The sequence below is a fragment of the Miniopterus schreibersii genome (assembly GCF_964146895.1).
Source record: "Miniopterus schreibersii genome assembly, chromosome: 6".
Taxonomy (NCBI): domain Eukaryota; kingdom Metazoa; phylum Chordata; class Mammalia; order Chiroptera; family Miniopteridae; genus Miniopterus; species Miniopterus schreibersii.
The window spans coordinates 46,073,882-46,096,684 of NC_138107.1; positions in this window are offsets into that span (position 1 = coordinate 46,073,882).

Sequence of the window (22,803 nt, forward strand, 5' to 3'; positions counted from 1 at the left end):
TTTTCATATAAGTTGCTTAGAAAGTGCCTACTGTTTTTAATCTATTGGTTAAAAATATTTTTGATGTTAATAAGTATAGAGATGCTGAAGTGAACTCTCTACATATTTGTCTTTGAATTTAAAAAGGCCTTGAAACTATACCCAATTATGATTTTAGGAAGCCTGTCTGTTTAGCTTCATGGTATCTAGTCAGAAGTAAGACTTGTATAAAAATTAAACAGTATTAATGTGTTGAATGTATTCTTGTTTGTATTACAAATCCTTATCTAGGTTTGGAAGGAGATAACTGAGAATGAGTATGAGGCATCTTTCTTTGTTAGCTCACCCAAATTACTCCTGTTTTAAAGCATCCTGAGAGGGAGCCCTGTGTAATGTGATAAGTAACTTTGGAAATGAGTCTTTAAAACTAAAGGTGAAAGAAACTATACATAAGCACTGTAGTATAAGTTGCAAAGTTGAATCCCATATGGAAAAAAGTTAACATTTCTGAAAACATGTTACAGCAATTAAACAATTTAGTAAATAGGTAGTGGATGGTTGGAGCCAGGTTTTCCACTGTTGGACTAGGAAGTTATACATAGGCAAGGGGAAGATGTTAGAATGATCTATATGGTAATTAATTATGTTGGAAACATCAGTATGAATTCATGTTTACCTTAATCCAGATATCAAAGATTACATACAGAAATCTATACAGATACACAATATACACAGGTTGGTATGCACATACATATTTTCTTGCTGAGAGGGCCTAGAAGCAATGGCATCCCAGGAGCAACAAGCACACTTAGCACCCAGATAGTGGTTTCTAATATTATTTTTTTAGGAGAACAAGGAATCCTTAGGGAAATGGCTGATTCTAAGACTGCAGTAGAACATATATAAGATGATCCCGGAATATCTTGTAGTACCAACAATTAAGGATCTCTCTCTTTTCTCTCTCTCTCTCTCTCACACACACAGATATGTCAAAGGAACACAGGAGCCAATGAAAGCGCTCCTAATGGTCAAAGCTCGAACACTTTGAGCAACAGAATTGGATTATAAACAAAAGTATAAAATGCATATCCTAGAAGCCATACTGATATTAATAAAATTATTAGTTCATTCATTTATATTTCTGTTTACAGGTAGAAGAGAGCTATCTCTGATTCAGAAATCCAAATCAAGTATGTACTCCGTCCTCAAGGAGGTGGGCACTCAAGTATGCACTGTATATAGTGATTACCTTCGATGGAGTACTGTTACAGAGTTTTAGGGAACAGGGGAGGTCTCCCTAAAGTAGTTAAATTTAAGCTGTAATTAAATTATAATTGGAGTTAACAAGGCAAAACAGGGACAAAGTGGGAGGGAAACTGTTCCAGGCAGAGCAAACTATTTCCTTGTAATGGTTGATGAAAGCATTGAAATTCAAGAGCTCAGTACTGGAAGAAATCAAACAAAACCAGAATGTCAGAGCTTAAGAAAAAATCAAGATTCAAGTGAGGCAGGAAACTAGACTGAAAAGGTTCTGCAAGTGTAAAGCACATTTCATTGCTATTACAGTGGCAATATGAAGCCATAAAGGGTGTTGGGCCTGTGACTAACCATCTGATAGAATTTTTAAAGTAATGTTCTAGCTGCTCTATACTGTGTAGACTGGAACAGAGCAAGGATGGATGTAACGTACCACTGTGACAGTAATCCAGGTAAGGGATAATGATATTGCAAACATCTTCTCTGTTTACATAGAGCAGTGTTTCTGAAACTTTAGTGAGCATCAGAGGACTAGTAAAAACACAAATTGCTGGGCACAAGGCCCAGAGTTTCTGATTCAGTAGAACTGGGATGAAGCCTGAGAATTTGCATTTCTTACAAGTTCTTAGGGCAGGCTGCTGCTGCTGCTGCTGCTTCAAATACCAGAAGTTGAGAACTACTGGTGTAGAGAATAAACATTACATTGCCTTCAGCTCACTGCTAAGTAACTATACATGGACCCTTATTAGGGCTGCCAGATTTAGCAAAAAATATATAACACTTCCAGCTAGAATTTAATTTTAGATAAACAACAAATAAGTTTTGGTGTAAGTGTGTTCCATGAAAACCTTGGAAGTACTTATACTAGAAATTTATTCTAAAACTTGAAGTTTATCCAAAATTCAAATTTAACTGTGAGCCCTATATTTTAACTGGCAACACTTTGGCTCCAACGGAGGCATAATGGAATCTTCTAGGACAAATAGAAGTGTATTTGCTCGGTCAGATGGCACAGCACACTGATTTTACTGAGAATCATCTTTTTTATTTTCCAAATGATTGAGTATATTTTCTCCAGATAGATATGCAACATTCTTCTCTCTCTAACTTCACAGTTCTTGGTATTATAGAGCTGGTATTCCAAATCTCCTTCATCTTTGCCAGTCTTCTGCATTTTCTATCCAAAACATTTAAATCTAAAACTTATTAAGTTGGGATCAATTCACCATTTTTTTAAAAAACAAGGCCCTTTAATTATTAAGCCATCAATTATATTTTAACAATTAAATATGAAATATTTTATTCCTATAATTGCATGCTATTACATGTAAAAGTTACATTAAGCACTCATCTATTCATGGTTGAAATTAGGAAAGAAAACGTTAAAATCTAGTTGAAGTGCTCTATGCATCTTTTCCCCCCAATATCATCTGCTCCCACTCCTCTACATCACAAGATAATTTGTCTTCAGAGTTGATTTTTTAAATTTAATATTTTATATATTTAACAGATGAATGTGTAGTTTTCATATATGACTAAGCCTTAAATGTAAAGTTGTATTTATCTATGTCTCCACATGTCTTAGTAGCTCAACATTTTGTTTGAGAGACATATCTATATTAATAAATGTGTCTTTCCATCATTTACTTTCAATGCTACATTCCTTTCCATATATATATACATATATATATACACATACATATATATATACATATATACATATATATACACATATATACATATATACATATATACATATATATATATATCCTTGATTGATGGATTGTTTAATTAATTGAGAGACTTTTAAGTTGATTCATAGTATCTGCTGAGACAACACTATTAGAACATTTTTGTAGATGTCCCTTTATGAGAATGTAGAACAGTTTCTCTTAGGTATATATGTACACTAAGGAATCTTATTTCTTGGTACTAAGGCATATTACTTTAGCTTAACTATTTCCAAATCATTCTCCAATAAGAAGTAAAAACATACCTTGTTATTGATTTCTAGTTGGACTTACTGTAGTTAGATAACATATTTAGTATAATTTCAAGTACTTTAAATTTAACTTTACCTTATGACTATGGGATGTTTTATTTTGGTGAATGTTCCATGGGCACTTGAAAAAATGTATTCTGTTATTTTAGTATTGTGTTCTAATATGAATTACATGTGGTCAATAAAAGATATTCTATATAAAAAACATTGTTTTTTGTATACTTGTGTTGAATTATGCAATTACCTAGCTATAATTGTAGATTTGTCTATTTTCTTTTTGAGTCTATCAATTTTTGCATTACGTATTTTGAAGCTATGTGTGTTTTTAATCTTTTTTGTTTGTTCTTAAACACTTTATTTTTTATTTTATTATTTTAATTTATTTTTTATATATATCTTTATTGATTTCAGAGAGAGGAAGGGAGAGTGAGGGAGAGAGAGATAAACACCAATGATGAGACAGTCACCAATCAGCTGCCTCCTGCACCCCCGACTGAGGATTAAGCCCACAACCCGGGCATGTGCCCTGACCAGGAATTGAACTGCAATCTCCTGGATCCTAGGTCGATGCTCAGCCGCTGAGCCATGCCCGCCCAGGCTGGGTTTTTTTAATCTTTATTGTTGAAAATATTACAGATGTCCCCTTTTTAACCTCATTGATCCCCTCCACCCCTCATCTAATGCACCCGCACGCCTTCCCCAGACCAATGCCTGTGTCTATGGGTTATGCTTATAAACATTTAAGTTCTTTGATTAATCACTCTCCACCCACTCCTTCTTCCCCACCTTCCTCTGAGATCCCTCAGTCTGTTCCATGCTTCTGTGTCTCTGGATCCATTTTGTTCATCAGTTTATTTTGTTTATTACATTCCACATATAAGTGAGGTCATGTGGTACTTGCCTTTCTCTGACTGGTTTATTTCACTTAGCATAATACTCTCCAGTTCACTACATGCTCTCCAAAAAAATAAAAGATCCTTCTTTTTTGTAGCTGCATAATATTCCATGGTGAAAGGATGTCCTTGCTTTGTACATGATCTTGGTGGAAAAGCTTTGGAATTCTAACCATTAAGTATAACATTAGTTGCAGTTTCCCTGAAGCTTTTCTTTATCAGGTTGAGAAAGTTTCCCTTTATTTCTAGTTTACTGAACTTTTTTTTTTTTGTATCATGAATGGACTTGAATTTTGACAAATGCTTTTTTGCATCTATTGATATAATCACATGACTTTCTTATTTAGTCTGTTGTGATGGATTGCATTAACTGACTTTTAAATGTTGAATCAGTCTTGCACACCTGGGATAAATCTCACTTAGTTGTGGTGTATAATTCTTCTTATATTCTGTTTTTATTTGATTTGCTAATATTTTGGGAGGATTTTTGCACCTGCTTATGCAATATTGGTATTTAGTTTTCTTATAATGTCTTTTTCTGGCTTTGGTATTAGGGTAATGCTATTAGTCAGATGTAGCCCCTATGTTTTATCTTCTAAAATACATGTCTATAATTATATAATTTCTTCCTTAAATGTTTATTAGAATTCACCAGGGCACACATATGGGTTTGGTGCTTTTGGATGTGGAAGGTTATTAATTATTGATTCAATTTCTTTAATATATATATATATACCTCTTCAGATCATCTATTTCTTCTCATATGAGTTTTGGCAGATTGTGTCTTTCAAGGAATTAGTTCATTTCATTTAGATTCTGAAATTTGTGAGTATAAAGTTGTTTATAGTATTTCTTTAATATCCTTTCAATTTCCATGGGATCTGTAGTGCTATTTCTTCATACATTTCAGACATTAGTAATTCCTGTCTTCTCTTTTTGTCTTAGTTAACCCTGAATAAAAGCATATTGATTTTATCGATACTTTCAAAGACCCAACTTTTGTTGTCATTGATTTTCATGATTGATTTCCTGATTTCATATTTATTAATTTCTGTTCTAATTCTTATTATTTATTTTCTTCTGCTTACTTTGAATACAATTTCCTCTCCCAATAATCTAAGATGGAGACTTAGATTATCGATTGAAAAATTTTTCTCTTCTAATATATTTATTCAATGCTATAATTTTCCCTCTAAGCACTGCCTTTACTGCATCCCATGACTTTTGATAAGTTGTGGTTTTACTTCCATTTAGTTCAAAATATTTTTAAATTACTCTCAAGATTTCTTCAAGCCATGTGTTATTTAGAAGTGTGTTTTCTAATTTCTAAATATTTGGGAATTTTCCAGTTATCTTTCTGTTATTAATTTCTAGTTTAGTTTCATTGTGGTCTAAAAGCAGGTATTGTATTAGTTTTATTATTTTAAATTTATTAATGTATTTTTTATGGCCTAGATTGTGTCTGTCTTAATGACTGATGTGAGCTTGCGAAAAATGTATGTTTTGCTATTGATGGTTGTATCCTACAGATGCTCATTATATCCAATTGATTGATGGTATTGTTTTCAACTATGTCCTTACTGATTTTCTGCCTGCTGGATCTGTCCATTTCTAAGAGAGGGGTGTTGAAGTTTCAAACTATGACAGTAGATTCATTTATTTCTTTTTGAAATTCTATCAGTTTCTGTCTCATGTAGCTGATGTTCTCTTAGGCATATACACATTAAGAATTGTTAAGTCTTCTTAGAGAATTAACTTCTTTATCATTAAATAATGTCCTTTATCTCTGATAACTTTCCTTACTTTGAAGTCTGCTCTGTCTGAAATTAATATAACTATTTTTGCTTTCTTTTGATTAGTGTTGAAATAGTGTATTTTCTCCATCTATTCATTTGAATCTATGAGCTTTTATAATTAAAATGGGTTTTCTGTACACAAAATATCATTGGGTCATATATTTTGATCCACTCTGACAATCTCTGTGTTTTAATTGGAAAGTTAGACCACTAATGTTCTAAATGATTATCAATATAGCTGGATTTATATCTACCATACCCATTACTATTTTCTATTTGTTGTCCTTATTCTTTATTCCCACTTTCTATTCTTTTTCTGTCTTTGGTAGTTTTAATTGTGCATTATATATGATTCCATTTTCTCTCCTTTTTTAGCATAGGAGGGGGGCGTGGAGGGAGGGGTAGGACAGTATAGAGGGGATAGATGGTGATAGAGGGAGATTTGACTTGGGGTGGTGAACACACAATACAGAGTACAGATGAGGTGTTGTAGAATTGTACACCTGAAACCTGTATAATTTTCTTAACCAGTGTGTCACTCCAATGAATTCAATAAAAAAGGGGAAAACATTTATTTTTGTGGTTCCCTTAGACTCCAGCGGTGGGGAACTTTTTTTCTGCCAAGGTTTCATTGGATATTTATAACATCATTTGTGGGCCATTCAAAATTATCAACTTAAAAATTAGCTATGAAAAAAGCTCCTAGATGTATCGAATTTGGAGTCCCGTCTGCAATTGACTTGGTGGAGCCAGACCAAATGATTTCATGGGTCATTTGCGGCCCACGGGCCTGATGTTCCCCATCCCTGCCTTAGAGTTTGTTATATATATTTACAACTAATTCAAGTCCACTTTCAAATGTATACATACACTTTGAATCATCATAAAGGCAGTGTTTATCAAAACACATTTCATTTTCAAAATTGAGCTATTGCTCAGCTGGCGTGGCTCAGTGGTTGAGCATCTACCTATGATCCAAGAGATCGAAGTTCGATTCCTGGTCAGGGCACATGCCCGGCTTTCGGGCTCAATCCCCAGCAGGGGGTGCAGGAGGCAGCCGATCAATGACTCATCATTAATGTTTCTCTCTCTCTGTCCCTCTCCCTTCCAATCTCTGAAATCAATAAAAACATTTTTTTTTTTTTTTTAAAAACTGAGCTATCAGTTTTGAAGTTAAAGGGTATATACATTTTTCGGTACACCCTGTATACTACTTCACAGGTAGTGTGAGTGCCTTATAATAGTAAAATAATGTTGATTCCTTCCTCCTGTCCCTTATGTCACTGCTATCATTTATTTCACTTATATAACCATATATACCTATATCTGTACCAATATATATATTATTTTATTCTCTCTAAAAAAATTATTTTCACATCTCTTGCAAGGTAGGTCTACCTGCAATAAATTCCCTCCATTTTTATTTGTCTAAAAAAAAATCTTTATTTCTCCTTACCCCTTGAATAATCATTTTGCAAGATATAGACTTCTACTTTGGTGGTTTCCCCCCCTAAAACTTTAAATATTTTATTCTATTATCTTCTTCCTTACATGGTTTCTGAGGAAAAGTCAGACATAATTCGTGTTTCTGTTATTTTTCTATAGGTAATGTGTGTGTTTTTTCAGCCCCCTGGCTCTTCCAGAATTTTCCTGTAGTTTGAAAATGACATGACTAGGAGTAGATTTGCGGGGGGGGGGGGGGGGGGGGAACAGGACACTTGATCCTGCCTGGTGTTCTCTGACTTCCTGGGTCTGTGGTTTTGTGTCTTTAACATTAATTTTGGGAAATTCTTAGTCATTACTGTTTCAATAATTCTTTGTTCCTTTCTTTCTCTCCTTCTTCTGGTATTTCCATTACATATATGTTATGTTATTTTTGTAGGTGACCCACAGTCCTTATATATTCTGTTCTAGTTTTTATCTTAGTCTTTGTTCTCTTTTCCTTTTAGATTTTAAGGAATCTGTTGATATATCTTATAGCTGAGAAATTCTTTTCCTTAGCTGTGTCCCCTCTATTAATAGGCCCATCAAAGACATCCTTAATTTCTGTTAGTGATTTTTATCCCAGCATTTTTTAATTCTTTCTTGGGATTTCCATCTCTCTGCTTACATTGCCCATCTGTTCTTTCATGCTGTTAACTTTATCCATTAGCACCTTAGCACATTAATTATAATTGTTTTAAATTCCCAGTGATAATTCCAACGTCCTTTCATGTGTAGTTCTGATGTTTGCTCTGTTTCTTCACATTGTTTTTACCTTTTGGTATACCTTTTAATTTTTTCTTGAAAGCAAGTCAAGATTGTACTGGGGAAAAAAGAAATGTTGTAAATTGGCCTTTAATAATGTGGTGGTGAGGTGTCAGGGGAAAGGAAGCATATAGTCCTAGGATTAATCTTCTAGGGCGCCAATGCCTCTGGGCTGTGAAATTTACAAGTGTTTTTAGATTTTTTTCTCTTTCGACTTAAGTGCTACAGAATTGTTCGAGCCACCTGGAGTTGGGCATTTCTCTTTCCCTGGTCAGTTAAGTCCTGATAATACTCCAGCCAGTTTGGTTCTAGTTAAATGGTTTCTCCTGAGGGCAGGTTAGTTTGTGGTTAATTGGTTTCTCTTGAGGTCAGACCTTGTTAAAAGGAACAGAATACTGTATTCTGGTGCCTTCAAAATGGTTCCTTTCCTCCTCCTCCTACCTGAAGCCAGAAGGGTTTTTTCTCTGGCATTTACACTGGTGACCTGGTGTAGTTCCCAGGGGCAAATCTCACAAAGCCTTAGGAGGCCCCATGACTGGGCGCCCCTGGAGTTTTTAACTCTCAGAGTTGGCCACCCTGAGCCACCAGCAAGTCAGTTTCAGTTCAGGTTTCCTTACTGTGGCGCGGGTCCCACGGTGATTTCTGCTGGTGGTTTCTGCTCAGGTAAGACACAGCTCCCTGTGCTTGTCTACATTTGTCTATGGGCTGTCTCATCTTGAGGGTAGTAGTTTGTCCTGTGCCTTCCCTCCCCTTAGGGATCCAAGAAGAGTTGATTTCTCAGTCTATTTAGCTTTTTACTTGTTAAAACAGAATGGAGACTTCCAAGCTCCTTACATGTGGAAATAGAGACTGGAAGTTTTTTCTCGAAGTTTATAATGATTTTGCAGGCTTAAGACATCTTTACATCATGTAGCCATTTTTTTCTTTCAAACATTTTAATTTTGCTTGTCATATTTACATCTACAAATTCTGGAATTGATATAATTAATATAATCCTAGTATGTACTTTTGTATGTAGCAAAAGAAAGTTCTAATTTTATTTTTATGAATTTCTAAATATACTAGAAAAAATTACTAGATGATTCATCCTTGCCAATTGTTGTAAAGTATTCCCTCTATTACATATCAATATTCCATATATGGGTTCATTCATATTCTCTGCTTTTGTATGTTGATCAAAAAGTTCTTTAACCCCATCTGGACTTAGTTATTATATTTTCATAAAAATGTTGGTAGTTTATTTCATGGAAAAGCCTCCAAATTTCCCTATTTCTTCAGGATTTCTTAAGTGTATTTTTGGCCCTTTCTCTTCATATTTTATAATCATATTTAAAAATTCATTATTTTTTTTTAAATTTTCAGTTAATTTGAATGTTAATTTTAGATATTTTTTCAACATTATTACCCATTTTATCTAAGACCATGGTACAACTCTGTTCATTTAGAATTTTTTGTGACTTTTAATACCTTCTAGTTTTCTCTGCAAAGATCTTGCATGTACTTTGTTTGGTTTATTATAAGGTATCTTATATTGCTGTTACTGTTGAAGACAATTATCTTCTATGTTTACATTTTCTGTTTTTCTTATATACTCAAATATGATATCTATATATTGAATTTATAGTAACCATTCAACATGCTCATTTTTATTTTCTTGGTGATTGTCTTGGATATTTATTGCAATAATGTTATTATCTTAAATAAATGATCATTTTTCCTTATTCTCAGTCCTTACACATCTCATTGTTTTTTCCTTTCTTATTTATTAGCTAATATCTCCTCTGTGATGTTAACTAGAAATACTTTTAGCAGACATGGTTGACTTGTTTCGATTTGTCAGAATGCTTGTAATGATGCATGATTACAAATGGTACATGGTGTGCAGATGTTGTAAATAGGATTTATATCAAGGGAGTTCCTTTCTTGTGCAAAGATTAAATCATGCATCGCTGTTGAATATTATAAAGTTGCTTTTAATATTTGAAATTATTATATATACACACGTGCATTTATATATAGCTTATTATATAATGTTGGATTTATACAATTATATTGTCAGGATTTTTTAAGCATCTCAGCTTTTAGCCTATTTGCCTATTTACTGATTCAGAGATGGTGGCAGAAGACAGTATACTCTTGAGCCAGAAACAAAGGACTTTATTTCTCGAACAGAGAAAGCAGAGTGAGCTTAAGTACATTTTTGCTGTTTCCCTGATTCTAAGTCTCACAGGTTGGTGTGAGGGGCCCACAATCCTGAGAATGCAGTGTGTTTCTGCCACAGTTGAAGGATGCAGGGCAGGGGAATAGCCATTTTGATGAAGCAAAGAAACTTGCAGCAAGCAGAAAACAAGCTGGTGCTTGTGCCCCTTGGCGTGTGCAGTTACATGTAATCATGCTGTAGTTGTTTTGACCTATTTAATTGCCTATGTGACCAGCTACAAAAATTCTTCTTAATATACATAAATTGAATTGTATATAATCATATAATATTAAATGTGTTTTGATAATGTAGTGAGGATTTTTGCAACACTGTTAATCTATGAGACTGGCTTCTAATTTCACTTTTTAATATTTAATTTTTAAAAAATATTTCAATTACAGTTGGCATGCAATATTAGTTTCAGGTGTACAATATAGTGGTTTATATAACTTATGAAGTGACCACCTTGATAAGTCTGGTACCCACCTGACATCATACATAATAATTACAATATTATTGACTATATTCCCTATGTTGTACTTTACACCCCATGACTATTTTTATAACTGCCAATTTGTACTTCTTAATCCCTTAACCTTTTTCACCCAGCCCTCAACACCCCTCCCATCTGGCATCATCAATTTGTTCTTTGTATCTATGAGTTTGTTTCTGTTGTGTTTACTCATTTATTTATTTCTTATATTCCACAAATAAGTAAAATCATATGATATTTGTCTTTGTCTAACTTATTTCAGTTAGCATAATATGCTCTGGGTCCATCCATGTTGTGGCAAATGAAAAGATTTCATTCTTTTTTATGGCTGAGTGATATATTCCAGTGTATAAATGTACCACTTCTTTATCTGCTTGTCTATCAATGGAAACTTAGGTTGCTTCCATATCATGGCTATTGTAAATAATGTTTCAATGAACATATGGATTCCTGTATCATTTTGAATTAGTGTTTTGAATTTCTTCAGATAAATGCCCAGAAGTGGAATTTCTGGGTTATATCTAGTTCTATTTTTTAATTTTTTGAGGAACTTCCATATTGTTTTCTGTAATGGCTGTACCAGTAATGGCTGTACCAATTTACAATCCCACCAACAGTAAAGGAGGGTTATCTTTTCTTCACATCCTTGCCAACACTTGTTGAAGACTTTCTTTAGTAACATTCTGGATTCTTTAGTATTAGCTGTTTAGAACTCTCTCCTGTAGATGGTACTAATCAGAGCAGGGGTGATGGGCACCCTGATCCTACCTAGCCCTCACTGGCTAAGAAAGCTTCATCATGTTAAGGTGAAATATCAGCAGTTATTGTATTATAACCCTCACTAGGAAATAAATCACAGCTTTCTTCTTCTGAAAACATACTCAAACTGGCGCTTTCAAATCCCATGTGATGTCATTAATTTTTCTAATAAGGGGTAAAATGGTTCATCAAAAAGTGCCATTTATATAAAATCAAAAAGTAAAATGTGAGTGGCTTAATATTTTTGTCTTGGCCCTTTTCTATTTAAGAAGTCCAAATCAAACTGTAGCTGAGCAGTACAGATGTGTGTGCCTCCAAGACTAATAATCTATCAATCTCTCTCTCTGTTCTGCTTCTCTGATCTCTCCCAATCCTGCTTTTCTCTGAAAATTCAGTTCATTCTTTCAGACTAAGTCAGTCTGGAAATATGTACTCTGTAAGCTTCCTAACAGCTTTATCACGAGAGAGACTGACTCTGATTTAAATGTAAAATCTTGAAGAAAGGAAGGAAGACAGGTAAACTGACTTAGGTATACGTCTGGTAAAGTATGTGTAGAATTTGCATGCCAAGGCTATAAAACACAGATGGAAGAACTTGAAGAAAACCTAAATGATTGGAAAAATATACTATGTCAATAGATTTGAACACTCACCATTAAGATGCCATTTCTCCTTAAATTGATCAATTCTAGTCAGAATCCTAGCAACAATTTGTATAGATGATGAAAAGCTGATGTTAAAGTTATATGGAAAGAAAGACAAAAATCAGGAAATCTAAAATGCTTTTGATAAAGAGGAACAAACTGCCTGATTTCAATACTAAATATAAAGTTACAGTAATCAAGACAGTAGGATTCTAGTGGAAAGGTATACACATAGACAAGTTGAATAGAGTCCAGAAATGGAGCCACAGAAAGATTTTGTTGGAGGTACCAAGGCAATTTAATAGAAAAGGACAGTCTTCCTCAACAGATGGTGCTGGTATTGAAGGACAGCATATGCCAAAATAACAACAAGAACAACAAACTGAACAAGGACCAAAAAAACTCAAACCACACCTCACACCTTATACAGAAATTAACACAAAATGGGTCATAGACTTAAAGATAAAATGTAAAACTATAAAAATAGAACCATAGAAAATCTTTGTAACACTGGGTTAGGTAAAGATTTATTAGACGCAGTACCAAAAGCATAGTGCATAAAATGACAAATTTACAAATTGGATCTCACAAAGGACTTGTAAGCACATTATATAAAGAATTCTCAAAACTCAATTACAAAGCAACCCAGTTTTTTAAAAAATGAGCTAAATATTTATACAGACATTTCAGATGTACTGATAGCAAATATGCAGTGGAAAAGATGGTTATCTTCATTAGTTATTAGAGAAACACAATTAAGACCACAATGAGATACCATTGCTCACCTATTAAATTGGCTTGGGACAACCTGGCAATACCAAGCACTGGCAAAGCTTTCCCAAAGTTACGTTTCAAATATGTTCTTTATTATGTCATCTAAATAGAGTAATCATTCTCAGTTTCAGCATCTGCAAAATGTGACTGCTGTCTACTCTGTATATGTTATTGGTTTATGGTGATAAACAAATACAAAACATGTAGAAAATATTTTGTAAGATACTAAGTACTTTACTAATGTAAAGAAATATTACTATAGTATAATTTTAGTGAGTTTAATGGGATAAATTCAAAAATGCTGAAAGCATGATAACCCATTTATATATGAGATATATTTATGTCAGTTATTACACAAAACTCATGAAAGACAGAACAATAAGAAGTATTATTATCCATTAAACATGGCAATGATGCTAACAGTGGCTTTTTGAGCATAGAATTATTGCCTCAGAATGTCTAGAAATGTTGCCAACCAAATTAATGGTAATAATAGTTATGCATGTATAAAATACCTTTGATATTTAAGGCAAGCTAATATATTAATCAATTGTATATTTTTCTTTGCTTCTGTATCTGATTATTCACTATAGAGCAGTCAGATAATACACTGAGCTGTACTGTTCTGCAAATAAAAGATAAAAGGAAATAAAATAACAACTCCCAATCTAAAGAAAAAAATAAAATATCAACAGTCCTTTCTTGACAGTTTTAAATGAATCTTTAAAGGAAGCTTATTTTGGAAAGCCTTCTGGTCACCCCCAATTACTATGGTTGCCTTGTTTGTGACAGCTGGTGTATAATCTTTGATTACACTGTCATTAAAATGTCTTTCATACCTTTTTTAATGCCATCAACACACCATTTGCTTTTCAAATCACACCCTAAAGTGAGTGGATCGTGGGCCTTGAGGTATCTATGAAGTTTCTAAGCCTTTTTCACACTTTCAGGAGCTGGTAAACTCAGACACATTATGGGAATCTGATGCTACTCCAGCTCCGATATACTAAAATTATCCTAGAATATTTTAAAAATCTACTCATTTTTCTAATCTTTTCTGTCTACCTTCTTCCTCGACAGGAAATAAAAAAGGTAGTAATTTCATTAGCGTTCATCTAATGTACCTTGTTGAGAATGGTAATAATGAGGTCAGGACAGAGGTGCAGCCACCAAGCACATCAATTACAGTTTCACTGGGGGAAAAACATAATTGTTTCATTGCCTTAGACCATTTCTTTAACCCAGTCAGCCAGCTGGTAGATTTGCACCAATGAAGTAGAGGGGCATGCAGATTCAGTTGTGTGGAGTGGATGGGAAACTTAATGAGGAATCAGAGAATCTTCTATTTTCTTTTTTGTTTCCTGATCATGTGGTTTTAAAAAATAAATTCAGATAATTTTACTGAGCTCCACTATCCTTAACAATGAAATGAAACAATAACTGTGCTTTTTACTTTTTGGAGTTCTGGTTATTAAAAAATATAAACCTTGACAACGTATTGCAGTCTGGAAAGCTCTGTAATGTAATACATTGCTGCTGGTGGTGTTACCACTACAGGTACATTAATCAGAACAAGTGTTGGGCTCCAATTGTGTCAGTGACCTGTGTGCCACAAAAGGAAGATTGTCAGACCAACAGAGGCAGTTCTGTGTCCACTTGTGTCTCCAGCCACAAAGCCAGGAAATAATTAATGTCTCAATTTCTTATTAGAAAAAACAAAGTGTTTTTTAGTAAGTTTTCATTGGAGAAATTTTTAAAGTTTGAAAGATTATGATAAAATCATAAAAATGTTATGTGTTAGTAAGATGTTTTCGTAAGAGATGTTCAGATACTTAAAAGACTCTGAAATGCTAATAGAAAAGGGGTTACAGAAGCTGCTTCAAGAATTCATTCAAGAACCCTGAAAGAAATATATTTAAAACAACATATACCAAAGTATGTTGAATTTTAATGTTTTGAATTACTTATGTTTTGCTTTGTGCTATGTAAACACTGGTTTCCTAATGCTTAGCTAATTAACCTATTTGCATGGCAATGACTTAAAATAATGCAAACCAAACAAACTTAAAGGTAATGTAATAGAGTCAGTTAGGAGATAAAAAATTTAAAATCATGAGGTTCATGTGGGAAATAGGAGTCCTTTATTTGGCATAAGGCTGGTAATCTCAGTTTCAGACCTTAAAACAATTATCCTTGCAGTGTGTTACAATTATATTACTTGAAATAAACCACCTATGTAATACATTACATACGTTACATCTGTTTAGCTACATTATGTACTATATTTTCTAGTTTAAGCTCAGTTTTAGCTGAGATTTCTGGTCTCCCCTTTGAGTATGAGAAACTTTCCAATCACCAAGTGCTTATTGCTTTTAAGGTATGTCCTTGTCAATATCTCTGCTATTTCACACCATATTTCCTCCACACCTCACCACACGGCACTCATCCAGTTCCAGTGATTTACTGCTGGTGGATTTCTGAAGTTGCATCATGAATTCTTTCATGAAGACTTCACTCTCTATTAAATCCACACTGATTTTCCATGAAAAGTGGATTTGAAAGTGGGATTTTCCCATTGTTATATATAGCGAAGTCTCATGTAAAAAATTGAAGTTTTGAACTAGTTCCCTTTTTACATATTAGATATATGTATGAAGGGCCTGTGATTGTGAATGCAGCCTTTGTTCAAGAATATACTGCTTCTGAGAGAGATTCTCTTTTTAAACCCTATTCTGAATAATGAAACATATATGAATTGTTCATAATAAAAGGGTATGACCTTTTGGTGCTATTTTGTTAAAAATAATTCTAGAAAAAACATGAATTCTGGAAATTCTGTCATCTGTTATTTAATTCAAAATTTGTAAAAGATGGAAGTAGATACTGTAGTTACTTTTAAAATGTGAATTATAATATTTTTAAAGTACTGAATTCTCTCATTAGTAGAATAATTTAAGTATATTCATAACTACTAATCAATATCAGAGAAATGACTAAACAGAGACATTGAGAGTCCCAGTATGAATTTTAGGATGATAACATCCACTGACACTTCCTGGTTTTCAAAAGAGTTTTCTAAATTCTATGGGATCTAAGTGTTAAGAAATAAATGTTATATATAACCAGGGCCAATTTATTACATAAATTTTATATTAAAATGGATATGCAGATGTATAAATGTGTATGTGTTTATATATATGAATATATGATATTCTATATGATATAGATAGATATATGATATATATATTTATATGATAGACTGATATTCATCCACATTTCTGAATAATTCTGAGATTATGGTTGATAACACTCAGTGAGAAGAAGGTTATTGAATTCTCATACTCTATGTTCTATGAGTTTTCAGATCTTGGTGTGACATGACAGGTTGGCTTCTATGTTCAAGAGAAACCAGAAGTGTCTTCTCCCTTTATCTGAAGCAGACATTAGAGAAAGTAACAGTTTTGAGAAGAGCATTCTAGGTGACTAAGTATAGGATCTATTTTTTTGTGGAGTGGGGGAAAGCCTGCTGTGGACATCAGAATAGATGGGCTTATCCCTGATTCTGGTCTTCAATGAACCAAAGTTTTTTGTGCCTAAGATCAGAAGATAGAGTTTCTTCCTTTCCAGTTCACTCGCAGAAGTTGGAAATAGACCTGGCCATAAAGTTAATGGTGTGGTTGGCCTAACAGTTGTGCTAATGGAGCAATCACATGGACAGCACCTCATAAACTGTTAGATAACTTAACCTGTGGGGGTCTCTCATGAGGGAAGGACTTTGCTGACATGCCTACCTACAAGAAACACCTACTCTTCTTCCTTGGTTCTGCTCCATTACCTCATCAACATACTCATCCTATGTCCTCAGGATGCTTTATGTGAATTTACTATTGAATAAATATTTCAAAATGAGATATTCTATCATGATTTCCACCAATAAAAACTCCTATTATCTGAGGAATAGAAGAATTTTAAGGCACCGTGGTCAGGAGAAATAGAGAACTAAGCTGATTCTTTTCTCAACATTATGTGGCAAATAGTACTCACAGCACCCTACATGTACTACATTGCTTAATCTTTACAACACTCCTAGGAAATAATATTACTATTGCACTTTGTTAGATGAGAATCAGATTGCTGAATAGATTTGTCCAAGATCACACAAAAAGCTACTGGCAGAGTCAAACAAACCCAGGTCTGTCCTCCTTAGAAACTGAAATGCCTTTGTTACAACGTGCTTCAGCAAGGAGGACATTTCATTAGGAGACCTTTTTAGTCATTAAATTTTAAGTTTTCTTCTCTGCTTATTTACTAAATGATTGCTTTCAAGACCCATTCTCACCACATCTGTGTATCCTTAGATTAGAAATGCCCTTATTTAAATGACTTCTAAATTTTGGTCATGCACTACTTTAATAAGTTCCTAGATATATACATTCTGAATATATCTGTTAGTTTATTTATAAATTATATTTTATACCATTTTTAATAAGAGCTAAACATGCCCTGTAGGATTCTATGCACTGGATAAGTATTAACTCATTTAATCATCACATCACCTATGAAGCAGATACTATTTTTTTACTCTTTTCAAAGACACAGAAAAATAATTTTGCCAAATTACCTTACTTAGTAAGTGAGGAAGGAAAGATTTAGATCACAGTGGTCAGGTCCTAGAAGCACACCTTTAAGCACTGTAATATGTTATTGCTTCTATATGTCCTTCTGAGATATTTGTATGATATACATAATAGATGTATGACTTGCACGATTGTTATGCAATATACACAAAAATAGAAATTAAAAAATAATGAAACACAAATATGAAAATATCTTCTGTTACTTTTTGTAAATTGGAATAGATCATTTTATGCATCCCAGTTTGGAAATTACTGATTTATTTTTTAGAAATTTGGTCTCATTTTGACTTTAACAATACTGGTGCTGTATTTAGATATAGAGAAGAAGAGTTTATTCCTTTACAAAACAAGCAAGAGAGAGATAGGAGTTTTATTTTCTCAAAAGGTTTTGTTGACTAGACCCTGAAGATCATCTTTGGAATAAGAAAGAAGAGAACATATGGAAATTAGTAGCAAACTATCAAAAGAACAATATTACAGAAGCAGTAAGCAGAGTTTAGAAACCATCTGTGTGTTTATCAAATATGTCTATATTATAAACATGCTTTGTAGGAGATCAGCTGGGTTTGCAGGAATGGTTTTATCTTCATTGTCTGGCTGATTAGGAAAAGTATCCTCACTGTCAAAAGAAATGCTTTAATGTTAGATGTAGAAACTTTAAAAAAAAGCAGTAATTAAATATTTATGTTACATACATAATCCTTAGCATTATGGAAACAGAAAATATTGTTTTATTTGGTTTAAAAAGATTCATACTTGAAAGTACTTTTTATATAATAAACTACTAGATTTCTGATATTTGTCCGATTTTTGCTTTTGGCAAAAACATGAGTTTTAGCTTCATTGAACATTTTCCTCCAAGTTTACCCAGCCACAAGTAGACAGGTAATTTGTATGCCTCAGCTGGGGGTGTTTTGGAGCATGTTTCATGCATGATTTCAGAGAGAGAGGCAAATGAGACAACCAGGAGAAATCTCAGGGGCTAACTCTTCCTAAGCTGAAGCGCCATTTAAAAAGCATAAAATTATAATAAAAATTAAAAATGCACGAAGTGCCTATAAGCAATGTTTGTGGTTAGAGGAAAAGAAACCTAATTTAAGGAACCTTTTCCAGGAGAATTCTATTATTTATTGCAAATATGACAGAGAATCATTTTAGGTGTGGAATTTAACTAGTAGACAAATGTCGGCATGGAATTACCAATTTAAATCGTCAACCTCAGTCATATTATCCTTTACCCTGAAAACATTTTCAGCTAAAGCTGTTGATAAACAGGAAGGAAACTATCAATTCCAAATGCTTTGCTCCATATATTAACAATACTTAAACTCTTCAAAGCCTAAGAACAGGTCATATTTTTCTACTACTAAAAAAAATCACTTTAATATAGCTTGCTTTGTTTAGAATCATATTATATCTTTTAAAAATAAGTTACTCCATGCAGAGACAATCCTGTATAATTTGTGCATTTTCTATAATTTTTTTAATGAACTTGGAATTTAAGTCTGCCTTGCACATTTTTACATATACCTAAGTCCATGAGGCAATGTTAGATTATATTTTCTTTGGGAGGTCTCAGAATTTATCTTCTAGAAAGGAGACACATACTAAGAAAACCAAATTTTTTTTCCAAAGGTCTCTTAAATTCAGTATGTATTCTGATGAATAGTAGATCTAGTTTCATAAGAGACCACAGAATTTACCCTATCAATTAAATATATCCCCAGGCTAACTGTTCTTATAGCCAAACTGAACTAGATATGCACATTCTTTAGATAAATGCGATATTTTATCAGCACCAAAATAATTTTAAAGCCAAAATTCAAAATCTTATACTTTTTCCATATTTTGAATTATGATTTAGAATAATTCTATTCAATTCAGAAAGATGAAATCTAGAAATCTAGAAAGTATCCTACCATACAAGATGTTACCTCACAGTTATCGATAACATACCAAAAAAAAATGAATTAGAACTTGATCTCATCTTGGGTCCAGATGACAGCCAAAGGCAATATTTTATCAAAAAACATTTTTACTCAGAATTCTCAGAGATTAAGTATTATATTTCCAAATTATAAAAGCAAGCATATATATATAAATACATACATATATGAATTTTATGTATATATACACACATATATATAGTGTCCCCCCAAATGTATACACACTTTGAATAATTATAAAGGCAGTGTCTATTTAAATACATTTTTATTAAATTTATTGGGGTGACATTAGATAATATGATCATATACGTTTCAGGTGTGGGTACCTATATTGCAAGATCTGTATATTGCACTGTGTGTCCACCACCCAAAGTCAAATCTTCTCCCATCACCATATATTCATTTTCAAAACTGAGCTATCAGCTGCTAAAGTATGTATACATTTTTGGAACACCCTGTGTATATATGAATTCTTATACATGAGTTCATATGTATAATATTCATAATATGAATATTCCTTAAGATATATTCTATAGAAGATTTTTAAGAAGAATGTATTTTTTAAGGGTTAGATCCTCTTTGCCAAAGAAGGCACATTCTCTTTTACTCTGTATTTTATATTATTTTATAAAATGCCATTTGTATACCGAAACATTAAAGCTTGAAAAATACTGTTAGGAAGTACATTGTTAATTCTCAATGCTGGAGATTATACTAGCAGTGCCTTCCTTCTTGCCTGCCTTATGTTTCAAAAATGTCTTACATGACCTGGCCAAGTGGCACAGTTGGTTGGACCATTTTCCCCTACACCAAAAGATTGCAGGTTCCATTCCAGGTCAGGGTACATACCTAGGTTCAGGTTTTGGCCCCTGGCCAGCGTGATAAGGGAGGCAACCAATGGGTGTTTCTCTTTCACATGGATTCTCTCTCTCTCCCCCCTTCTCTCTCTCTCAAATTAATAATAACATATCCTTGAGTAAGAATTTAAAAAATGTCTTACATACATTATGATTTACTTAATTCTTACAGAAATTGAATATATTATTAATATAAAAATCCAACAAACTATAAGCTCCATTTAGATATAGATACTTCCTACATACCTAGTAAGTGAGAGACAATATTTAAAAGTTCTAGATTCATTTAACCTTTAGATATGCCCAGTTCAATAGTCTTTGCTTGAAAATGTACATTGGGTTATTTTCTAGAGCTTAGCCATTTTTGCTCAGCGAGTATTCTTTATTTTGGAGCTAAAGAGTAAACCATATAGTTGTCCCCAATTTAAACAGATTTTTCTAATTACTCCAAAATTTTACCTAGCTTGGGCTTCCAAATGCCTTATTTTTGTTTTAATCTAATTACTTGGATTTTAAGTATACCAGTTTTACCTCTAAACTCTACCTTAGTGGAAGTACATTTAAAGCATTTAAAATATGAGCATAGAACTGCTCATATTTCACTACTGTTCGATATTCTTTCAGATATTGTGACTACCATTTTCTTACTATTCTATATTCTATCTGTCATCTCTCAAGCTGGAAGAAAAGAGATAGTAAAATTCCTATAAACAGGGTTTCTGTCTATACACACAATTTAAATCAACCCAATAAGAATGTCTGCACCATTTTTTAGGCCCAGTTGTGTGTGATCCTTGGAAAGAAGAACCACACTAGCCAGCAGACAGGGTCTTCTTCCTGAGCCATACTCCTGAAACCTCCCCAACCCCAGGCTCTGAGGCCAGGGGCTTCTTGGGGCTTCCAGCTGACTCCGCAGGCAGAAGGAGTGGGGTGTGCTAGAAATTCACAGAGCACCCTAAAGAAACCCAGTGAAAACATGGGGTGCTTTAATCATAGTTTTTTATTCTGGCAAATCCAGAACACCGAAAAGAAGCTTAGAGAATTTTGAGAAAGACGCAACAGGGCACAAAAGCCCACTGAAGCCAGGGACCTGGAATAGAGGTATAACTTATACTGAAGAGATGTAAACCTATGGAAGACCCTCCCCTCTTTTTAATAAAGCTCTTTGACAACTTTCTTTTATATTATAGTTGAGTGACTTGACTAAATGACAAGAACACATTTCTCTAACTTTTTCCTCTTTCATCATTGTAATTAATACTGAACAGTTCTTATTTTAACTTGAGTTTTAGCACTGAACTTCAGGTCAAAGTGGATTTTCCCCTAAAGCACTTAAATATAATGTGAATGAGCAATTTTAAACGTAGTTAAAATGAATTCCTTTTAACTGTCCTGCTTTAATTAACCTTACATATTCCCTTTCTTTAAAAAATATTCCATGGTATTTATTTATGATTTTAGAATCCAATTATTACATGGCTGATTTTAGCCAAAATTATGAAATAATAGTTATTAAAGCCATATCTTATTGAGTGCAATAAGTGCCTGGACACTACACTAAAAGTTTAAATATTAATTTCATTTTCATTGCCTTATCTATTCTTTTGATAACCACCCATCTTTATCAATTATTTAATTTATTCATTTAGCAAAAATTATTTGAACGTTTCTTTGTGCAGCACACTGATTTATATCTGGATACACATCATGTAACAAAACAAAAAAGAGACAATGCACCTTCACTTCCATCAATACTCATTTGGGCTCCCTTACTCTTACCAAAAGATTTCTAAAGCACTAAGTAAAGGCAATTTTTCTTACTAAGTTCAACTCCATAGATGCCTTTTCCCATTCATATAGGTCTTATTTCTCTTTGCTTTCTATTCTTGTATTGAAGCTTACCTACAGGGTGTTCCCAAAAAAGGTATACACACTTTAACAGCTGATAACTCACTTAATTTTCACTCTTTTTCAGATTTAACTGATTTGAAATGATGGATGAAGCCAGATTAAACTTTGAACAGAGAAAATTTATGCACTACACTTTTTTTATGGGGATACATAAAATATAAAGTTTACAGTACAAAACCAGCAACAGTTGACAATTGAGGGCACACAAATACCGAACAAAGTGATTCTTGATGTTTGTGATTCTATTGTGTCTCATTATCAGCAGTGCCTGGCCCAGAACAATCATCAGTTTGAAAACGTGTTGACAAAAAAAATTATTCATTTCTGTAGATTCTTTTAAATTTTGAAAATGAACTGTATGTTAATAAACACTGACTTAATATTTTTTATTTCACCAGTACTTCAGAT